Source organism: Meleagris gallopavo, chromosome 6, assembly GCF_000146605.3.
Source record: "Meleagris gallopavo isolate NT-WF06-2002-E0010 breed Aviagen turkey brand Nicholas breeding stock chromosome 6, Turkey_5.1, whole genome shotgun sequence".
NCBI classification, from domain to species: Eukaryota; Metazoa; Chordata; class Aves; order Galliformes; family Phasianidae; genus Meleagris; species Meleagris gallopavo.
Genome location: NC_015016.2, coordinates 40,935,870 through 40,945,783, shown reverse-complemented (window position 1 = coordinate 40,945,783; position 9,914 = coordinate 40,935,870). Strand labels below are relative to the sequence as shown.

At 38.7% G+C, this 9,914-nt stretch overlaps 1 long non-coding RNA gene across 3 annotated transcripts in view; it reads left to right on the top strand.

Moving 5' to 3' along the window:
* The window catches only part of LOC104911543, a 70,319-nt gene that overhangs the window by 1,057 nt on the left and 59,348 nt on the right, over positions 1–9,914 (top strand). The window lies entirely within an intron of this gene.

The following is a 9,914-nucleotide window of genomic DNA, read 5'->3' as shown; positions in this document are numbered from 1 at the left end:
AAAAGAAAAAAAAGAAAAAAAAAAAGAAGGATAAGTTTAAGATTACAGTCTGCACATTGCTATTTTGTAATAACCTTTTCAATGTCACATAAAGCATTCTTCATGCCTTACATTTTACAGCAGATGTTAAAAATGACTGATAAGTCATTTTACAATTGTCCTGAGTTTGGGGAACTGTGTTAAAATAGCACAACGAAGATTACTTGGGGGAAGGTGAGAACTTATTTTGGTCACAGAAGTTTGAGAAAAAAGTTAAGATGCACAGTTTTCTCAACACAGGAACTATAGAAATCTAATTTTGAGGAGAAGCAATATGATTCAGAAGAGTTGGTTGTTGATGAGTTGATAATCCTGAAGGGTTTGCTTTATTCGGGGGAATTAAATTTAGTCTTAGTATATTATTCATGTCAATATTGATAAGTAAAACAGCAGGTGACTCATCAGCTTGTTAGATGTTTATTACTACACACCAAAAAACAATATTTGTATAATGAAATTGATATAACAAAGCAAGCAATGAATGTTTTCATAGCTAGATTTTAATTAGGAAGCAGACTATATTTCAGCATATTTAAGTCAGCTCCATCTAGCACTTCAGAAATAAATTATGTGTTTACCTGTTGTTCTTTTATACACTACCTCTATTTCTGGGCATGCTTTGATACAAGTAGTGATTTTGGTTATAATGTAGTGGGATGATAAAAGGAAAATACAGGTGTGAGAAAGTGGAACTGAATAAGTGACTTGGAGAGAAAGCAGATCGTTTCCATCAATTGTCTGTATTGTTCAACACAGTACAATATTTTTCAGAAATTAAAGCAGATCAGGATTTTATAGCTGTTTCATGTTAAGGCATCCATGAAATCATGATTACATACAGACAACAGCACTCTAATGTTCTTGGTCACTTCTTGTGAGATGTGTTACTACTGGGCGCTTTTAGAGATGTAACCTTGTTGCTTTTTTTTGTTGTTGTTTATTTTAACTTTTGTAGCAAGCCTAGAATACAGGAAACGTGGCGCGTTTTACCACCATCTTCCAATTCTAAAGCTTAGAATTTTATCAAAAAATAAATAAACAAGAAGTCAGCAAAATCCTTGTAGCATGGAAGTTGATGGCAGTTCTATTATTAGCTGTGATAGAGGCACTGTTTCATCCTTAGTTTATCCAATCACTTATAGTCAGGAGCTGTGCTAGAGCTGTTCTCACTATTAAAATAAGAATAGCAATGCAAGGTTTTGATGTCTTTGAAAGGTAAAATGTTCAGTTGCTTCAGTCCACTTCAGAGAAGGAAACCCATCTTCATTACTTTACTACTTCTTTAGATTGAAGTTCTAGAAGTAATACAAATATCAGTCTGACCTTGTCAGTTTAAATGCTGCAATTTGTTAAGAGTTAAGGCGACCTTCAGTCTAGGAAGCAAGTCTCTCCTTACATGCAATTATTGAAATCCGGAAGGAATGAAGAGTTCCAGTCCACTACTAAATAATTAACACTCCAGTGGACTATTTCTGTTATCAGCACCTAATCTAAAAGACAGTGGTTTAGGACAGCTTAATTCTTCCTGCATACTACTGTACTTCGAGAGAGCAGAGAGCCAGTCTTCTGCAGAAGCAGTAAATACGATGATTGTAAAAAACAGCCTATAGAAACAGGACTCCAATGTTTTAAAAACAGATTTATTATGGTTTTTGGCAATAATAGAGTATGAGTTTCTGCCCAGCCTGCAAGCAGTGAGCAAAGGACATTGCTCATTGTCCTTTGACAGGTACTTTTACCTGTACTGTCTGTAATGATGAGGCAGAATTTTTGTTGTTGTTGTTCTCCTTTCTGGAGAAAGGAGAGATTTTTCTACCCTTTGTTGTCTTACATGAAAATAAGTTTCTGATAGAACTGGGAAGACACAGTTTTACATTCTTACTCATAACTTATATATGGTGCAGGATTACCAATTTTGAGCCCACCTGCTATTGTTCTGCCACAAAGTGATAGGGCATCAGTGATCCAAACCTCTTTGACTTGTATCTAAGTGGCACGCTGTAGTTAAGTATTAAGTGTGGTAGGATAATTCATAGAGGGATAAGCTTAACAGTTGTATTTTTATTGTTACTTCTAGCTGCTGACTTAATACTTTGACTTGTTATAGGACTTGACTGTTAATGGATAACAGATTTTCAAATGGACAAGGGTGCAATAAGTGTACAAGGCCCAACCTCTCTCATAAATCTCGTCACTTTTGCTCCCACTTCATTGCAGAATCCAGTATATAGCATGCACAAAGGGCCTTCTGGGAATCAGACTCACATGACTGTATCAGTCGTTGTTCTTCTCTTTGTTATGCCAAAAATACACTGAGGCTATGCTGAGAGTATGCCAGCAGTTCAAAGCCCACTTCCAATTTTTGTGAATCTTAATGTGTTTTGTCTAAAAACAAATGCTGATTGTCCTGATAATGAATATTCTGTGAGATTAATGAAATTTCCTGATAGATTTGTTAAATGATAACTTGTTTTTTATCTCAGCTAGTAGCTTGATAATAACAGCAGCCTCGAGTGATTAGCTTTATGATACTCTTTCTGAATTTTGTTGAGTTATTAGTAAGGAGCTTCTTCAGCACAGTGATTCATGCTAAACTACACTCATATTCATGTAATTCCTTTCAGCTATAATAAGCTGTTCTCTCATTTTGGCATCCACGTACATGAAATAAATAAATCCATTTTACTTTTTGATCTCCTCACTGGCCCATGGTCTTGAATAATTCAGTCTTTTTGGTGTCTTTCAAAGTCTGTACAGATTAAATCTTACCTACTTCAGCAGGGAAGTTGGAGTCTGTGATCTCTAGAGGTCCTTTCCAACCCCTGCAATTCTGTGATTCTGTGATTATTGTAATATACCACTTCAAACACTGATTAGCATTATCTGTTCAGGACTATGTATTCAGTGTTGGTTTTCTGCTTCGTAACACATTTTGCTTTGATTTAAAACTTAAATGAAAGTTAAAGATAAAATAGTTGTGGGTTTTTTTTTTTCCCCAAAGGAAAAGGTGAAGGGACAATACACTGTTTATTCCACATAAAATATCCTACTTTCATTAGAGAAAGCCCTTCCCTTCTATTTCGGCTGCATTTAGACAGATTACAAAAATCTGAAGAAAAATCACATATTCAGAGGAAACATTGATAAAATGTGACAGTGAAATTTTCCAAATACCTAGTTCATTCTGAGATTACTCCATCTTCGGCCTGCTGAAAGCAAGCTGCTCTTTCTCTGAAATTGCAGGCTCTTGGGGACAATTCTGTGATATAAGGTACTGAACATATCTCAGACTTCTTGTCTTCCTACTCTTGATTTGCAGCCCTTGCAGCAGAATGGCCTAAAACACAGACATTGAAAGATTGTGCAAGAGGCTTAGGGGAAGAACGCATTGGAGCATAGGAAAAGAAAACTGGAACTGCAGAGCAGATGCTAGTTGAGGCTGGGGTCATAGGAGTGCAATTTGACTATGGGAATTTGATAGGATAGATGAAGATCTTGTAACATCTTATAGAGAACAGGAGTGACCAATTAATTAACTTCAGCAAGCTAGACCTGAGAACTGGTAAGACAATTGTAAGGCCACAACTTGGGAAAGTTTGGGAGGGGAAAAAAAAAAAAGATCAAAAGAAACACTTCTGCAGGGAAAAGAGGACATTTTCTCAAAGAGACTGGTACAGAGTACTCACAGCAGAGAGAAGATGAAAGTGTGTGAGTAAGGAGAGAAACGTAGAGTAACACTGCTAATGGCACAAGTGGCTAAGAGACCCGATTGGGAATGGCAAGAGAACACACAGCATGGACTGGGGAATACTCTGAGGAACAGAACTGTCTAAATGAAGGAATAGAGCAGGATGGCAGGAAGGTTCAGACGTAGGAGTGAGGGAGGGGAAAAAGATTGGCTTAGCAGAGCAATGGTATGGAAAAGGCAGGGCAAAAAAGCAGTAGCCACAATAGCCTGCTAAAACAGAATCCAGCGTTTCCCCAGGATCATTCCGGCTGAGTATCCTAATGCCAGAATGTTCATCTTTATTGGATGTCAACTTAATCCTGTTGGTAGTCTCTGTTAGCTCTCATATCAGAGGTAGGTGAACATCTGTATGTGATCATCTTATAAACCCACGTCATAATTCTGTGGTTCTTTTGTAAAATGATGGAATTAGACAGCTATGCAATATTGACAGTGCAAAAACAGAAGGCTTTATAAAGCAGAAAACTCCAGAAGATTAGGATTGCTTTGGCAAATAGTTGCATGTTTATGCACAGTTTTTTCCGTGGGATCTTTGCCTTGCTAATTCCACAAGATGAAAGGACTCATTGAATGAATGTGTATGCAATACTGTGTTCTATCTACACTGGTGAGTTTGATGGCTCAAGATTTTCTTAGTGTATGCTATAAGAACTCTATTATTTGGCTTTAGATTCATTCATTTCCATATTGACATTTCTGTGACATTCTTCAGTGTACTGCGTGCTCTAGGAACATGAATGAATTTGTTTCCACAGCACTCTTACCTTTCTAGCATTTGACTTCTTGAAAGTACACTGATGCTTCTTTTTGTCTGTATTCTTCTGTATAATGTCCAACTATCCTACCAAGAGCTTTAAAAATCATTTATTTTATCTTGTAAAAGAAAAAAAATAAATAAAGAAAAAATAAAGCTCTCCTGGTATCTTTTTGTGGACAATAAAATCACAGCAGAATGCATTTCAAAGCTTTTGACGTGGTCTCAATGCCTTTGACATGGTTCCTCACCACATCCTTCTCTCTAAATTGGAGAGATATGGATTTGAAGAGTGGACTGTTAGGTGGATTGAGAATTGGTTGACTGGTTGCAGCCAAAGGGTTGTGATCAATGGTTCTGTGTCAGCATAGAGGCCAGTCACAAGCGGTGTCCTTCAGGGCTCGGTCTTGTGACTGGTGCTCTTCAGCGTCTTCATCAATAGCATAGCTGATGGCATCGAGTTCACCCTCAGTAAGTTTACAGATGACACCAAGCTGAGCGGTGCAGCCGATACCTTGGAAGGAAGGGAAGCCATCCAGAGGGACCTGGGCAGGCTGGAGAAGTGGATCCATGGAAGCCTAATGAGGTTCAACAAGCTGCTGCATTTGGGCCGGGGCAATCCCAGGTATTTATACAAACTGGGGGAAGATCTCCACAGGGTCTTGGTGAACGAGAAGCTGGACGTGAGCCAGCAGTGTGCGCTTGCAGCATGAAACGCCAATTATATTCTGGGCTAATTTGAAAGAGGAGTGGCCAGCAGGGACAGGGAGGTGATCGTCCCCCTTTGCTCGGCTCTTGTGAGGCCCCATCTGCAGTACTGCGTCCAGGTCTGGGGCCCCAGTACAGGAAGGACGTGGAGCTCTTGGAGCGGATGCAGAGGAGGGCACTAAGATGATCAGAGGGCTGGAGCACCTCTCCTGTGAGGAAAGGCTGAGAGAACTGGGCTTGTTTAGCTTGGAGAAGAGAAGGCTCTGGGAGACCTCACTGTAGCCTTCCAGTACTTGAAGGGAGCGTATGAACATGAGAGGACTGTTTACGAGGGTTGATAGTGATAGGAAAGGGGGGAAGATTTTAAACTGAGACAGGGCAGGTTTAGGTTAAATATTAGGAGGAAGTTCTTCACTCAGAGGGGGTGATGCACTGGAACAGGTTGCCCAAGGAGGTTGTGGATGCCCCATCCCTGGAGGCATTCAAGGCCAGGTGATGGTTGGCGACCGTGCACATAGCAGGGGGGCTGAAACTAAATGATCACTGCAGTTCTTTTCACCCCAGGCCATTCTATGCTTCTGTGATACATTTCAGGTTCTTTCAATGTGTTCTATGTGAAACCATGTCATGTCATATTTTACCTACCTTACATATCTGAGAAGTCTTTTTTTTTCTTTTTCTTTCTTCAACCTTATTAAATTTAATCACTTAAGACTTTGAATAAATACTAGCTCGGGAATAGAAATGCTAACAATGTGAGAAACTGCAAGTTGAGAAAGTGGCCAAAATCTATGTTCTGCATTTAAGGTAACAAAAAGGAATGAATGCTTTCAAAAAGGGATTTTGAACACTGCCTTTTACCTTTTTGGGGAGAGGAGATGAAGTTATTGGTAGAAATATCTAGGGAACTTCCTTCAGTGTATCTGTGGTTGCATTGCATTGCCTTGCCTTGCATTTAAATGTGGGCGTCCAAGCCAAAAGCAGCTATGAAAACATAAACAAACAGGTTCTCTGCTTTGTCACTGCAGTGGACAACATCGGTGGGATATCTGAAGGAGCCGTGTATGTTTGATTCCTCATTGCAGCCTGTATAGCATTTAGAGAGAAAGTCATTACAGATCCGCTGATTCCCATAGCCTGGGGTCAAACCTCAGAATTATAAACAAGAGTAGGGTTGTGATGCCTAATGTGGGCAACAAGCAGGAATTATTAATCTTGGCCTGAGTGCCTCAGGCAGTCAGAAAATTCTTACTGCTTCAAAGAGTAAGAGAGTTCTTGAGAATATCCATCCTTTCCTCTGTGAGAAAATAAAACAAGTAAAAAAGAAGAGAAGAACTTATGATGATGTACTTGAATGGCAAGCCTTTGAAATGATAGCCTCATTAGAAAGAATGTGAATCAAAAGGATTCTTTTGTTAATTACTTTCTGGAAAAAAACAAACAAAACAACAACAACAAAAAATCCAAAAAAATTCTTATTTTCCAGTGCTGTGCTCTTTATCTTTTAAAATGACAGATAACTGAGAAATGTAACCATGTACGAATGATAGAGCTGCATGTTTGTTTTGGAAAAAAAAAAAAAGGAACTTTTTGTGGCCTAAGAATGTTCTCCAGCTCTAACGATTATTTGAACTCTACCAGTAATAGCAGCAGCAATGGAAAGCCTGCTGGCTACAAAATGTAGATTGCAATAATATGCAGAAGCTGTATTGATTTTTTTCTTATTTGAGCTAATGCACTTTCTGTCTGCATACTGGATCTACAAGCGTATTTTCTTGGTGGATTTTATTGAAATGTATTTTAATTTCATGAATGTTCAGTTAAGCTACAGAGTGCAATTGACAGTCAAACAGGCAGTCTACAAGAGTTCAGATCTGCTTTGCTGAACTGTGTTCAGCTGCTCAGAGTACTCAGCTGGTTCATTGTAAGATTTCATCAGACACCCCTGCACCATGGCACAGAGGATCAGATGTTTGCTGTTACTTAAAACCTGCCATGACTTTCAAGTATTTCAAGGGTTAGTGTAGTTTCATATACATTGAGTTTGTGTTATCTGTATCTTATCTAGGCTGCTCCCTCCACTCTTCTGCCTTTTTTTTTTATCATGAGAAATAGAATACTAAGTCTAGTGCTCTTGCTTTCAACTTACTTCAGTCATAAAGCCTAAAAATCTGCAGTGATGGTATTTTGCACTACATTAACCAGATTCCTACTGGTATAAATTCCTACCAGTGCACATGAAGCCACATGGTCTCTGCACGGGCAAAGCTGGCCTGCATGCACTGGGAGCATGAGGTGCATCTGATTTAATTGCCACTTATGGCTGAAGCTTCTGATAGATCCAGAAAGTCCTTCATCCTAGGAGATGTCCCCCTCTCTGATGCAGATGGACCTCAGATCCAAAATATAATGTGCAGTTTTCCCAGAGTCCTTGATTCTAAATTCCCAAATAACTCTCAGTGTCATAAAGATTCTCCTCACTGATAGCTTTCAGTGAAAATTCATCCTCCAGAAGTACTGGCTGAGAGCTATGACTCAACATGGAAAAAAATGTAACATTTATTCTTACAAATTAAGCAGCAGAACAGAAACTACTAGGTAAAAGAATACAAAGAATGGCTCACAGATTAACATTTAATCTATGCTTTGAGGTCTCTGCAATTAGGGCGAAAGCTCTCTCTTTGTGGCAGGAGCGTATAGAGACCAGTGCTGGTAATCAACTTATATTGCAGTTCCACTATATATTACAATTACTATCTCATGCTTGCATTGTGATTTTAGCATATTGCTGTATCACACTTCTAAATCAAATTCCCACAGAATATTAAAATCTTTCAGTAAGTAAATTCGGTATTAAAACATTAAATCCTCCTGCCATTTCAGACCAGCTAAATAGTTGAGAGCTTGTAGTCAGGACAGGCAATTCCCAAGCCCCCGTGGCATTTAAAGCTGACAAGCTCCAGCTGGCCTATCTCTCTCCTACGTCCTCGTTGTAGGGGTAAAGAGACCTGGAGCAAGCAGAATCCAGATAAGGAAGGGCAAGTGGCTGCTGTCTTTTTGGTAGTGTGTTGAGGAAGTATTTTGCTGAACCATAGACCAAATTGTCCATCTTGGCAGAAAAAGGAGCATCTGGAACATCATTTTTTGGCATGTGAATCATTACCAGTGTTCTTGTAAGTGATGACACAGTGGAGCCTGTGGAGCAAAGTGAGGGAGTTGAGCCCAAAGAGGTGGGCCCATCGGTATACCCTATTAGCATATATTTTCAGTCTCCTTGGAAGAAGAATCCAAGGAAATGAGCACAGGCAACGTGCTTATGAGCTACATGCAGTGATAATTAAATAATATCCAGGTTAACAATAGAGAGAGAGTGTAACAGCATACAGCAACAGTGATAAACTCCAGCACTGCGAATGTGGATGTTGGGAAACTAATAGTTTGCAGATCCCTCGCTACTGAACGATGTTTAAACTAAATACCAGACACAGTGAGTCATTGAAAGAGCATCAGTCAGCATAATTTTCAGGCTCTTTCTTTCTTTCATAAGCAGAAGCAGCGCTTTGGAAATATCTGCTTTCTTTTGGGTTGGTAGTTGTTTTTTTTTTCTTAAATATTTAGTTCTGCTCTAATTTTCCTCACACTGTTTCTCCTCAAAGCTTTCTATTTATGACTGAATTATTGATTTCCTTACCAACTTCTCAGCGTGGCAGAGATACAAGCATTTCAGCTTTCAGAAGTTTTGCTTCTGATGATAATAAAGTGTTTTCATCTTTAATATCCTTAAAATTGTAATCAGATGACTGTGCCACTTGGCCAAATTAATGGAAACAGAAGTATACAAGTCTGAGAAATCACAGCAAAGAAGGCAGAAATGTACACATGAAGTTAACACCACTCCTAGCATCCATTTCAGGCAGTGTGTCATCCATGCTATCTTCCCACTCGTTTTGCTTTGCTTTGACATAGATCGTGACCACTGAGCACTATATAAGACACATGCTGTTGTTTTTAAGCATAAGCATATGGATACTTATGTAATGTTATTTAGTGCTGGGTTGTAATGATGCTATCAATGCTTGGTTTTTTGGCCAAATTTCCCTGGAACTTCTGCTGTCCTATTTTTAGTGTAAGGCAGAGAAGCGTGTAAGAAAAGGAACTTGAATAGTTCCTTACTTACACCTCTTTACTTCATTAAAGTATTGAATTATTGGTGTATTTTAATAATAAGACATATTTGGATTATATAAGTCAGTTATTTACTTGATAAATTTCACAGTAGTGCAGTTGAAATTAGCTAGTATGTCTGTTTAAGCAATTGGCCAGCAAGTAACTGCTACTCAGGTTAGACTGATTAGACTATGATGCTTAAAAATGCTTGAATGTACATGCCTGTTGAGGTGGCATTATAGCAGCCAGAAACATGTTAAGACAAAACATGTTTCAAAACATGTAACAAAAGAAACATGTTATCTATCACACAATTTTATTTTGTTTCCACTCTTGGATTCTATTTGGATAATCCACTGTTCGCTGTTTGTCTTCCACTATTGGAAAGTCAAGAATAAAATTCATGAGTACAGAAATCAATCTCACAGTAGCTCAGGCTTTCAGGCTTTTTCTGATACTTCTTCCCCACATTCTGCAAAACAAGTATTTACCAAAAAA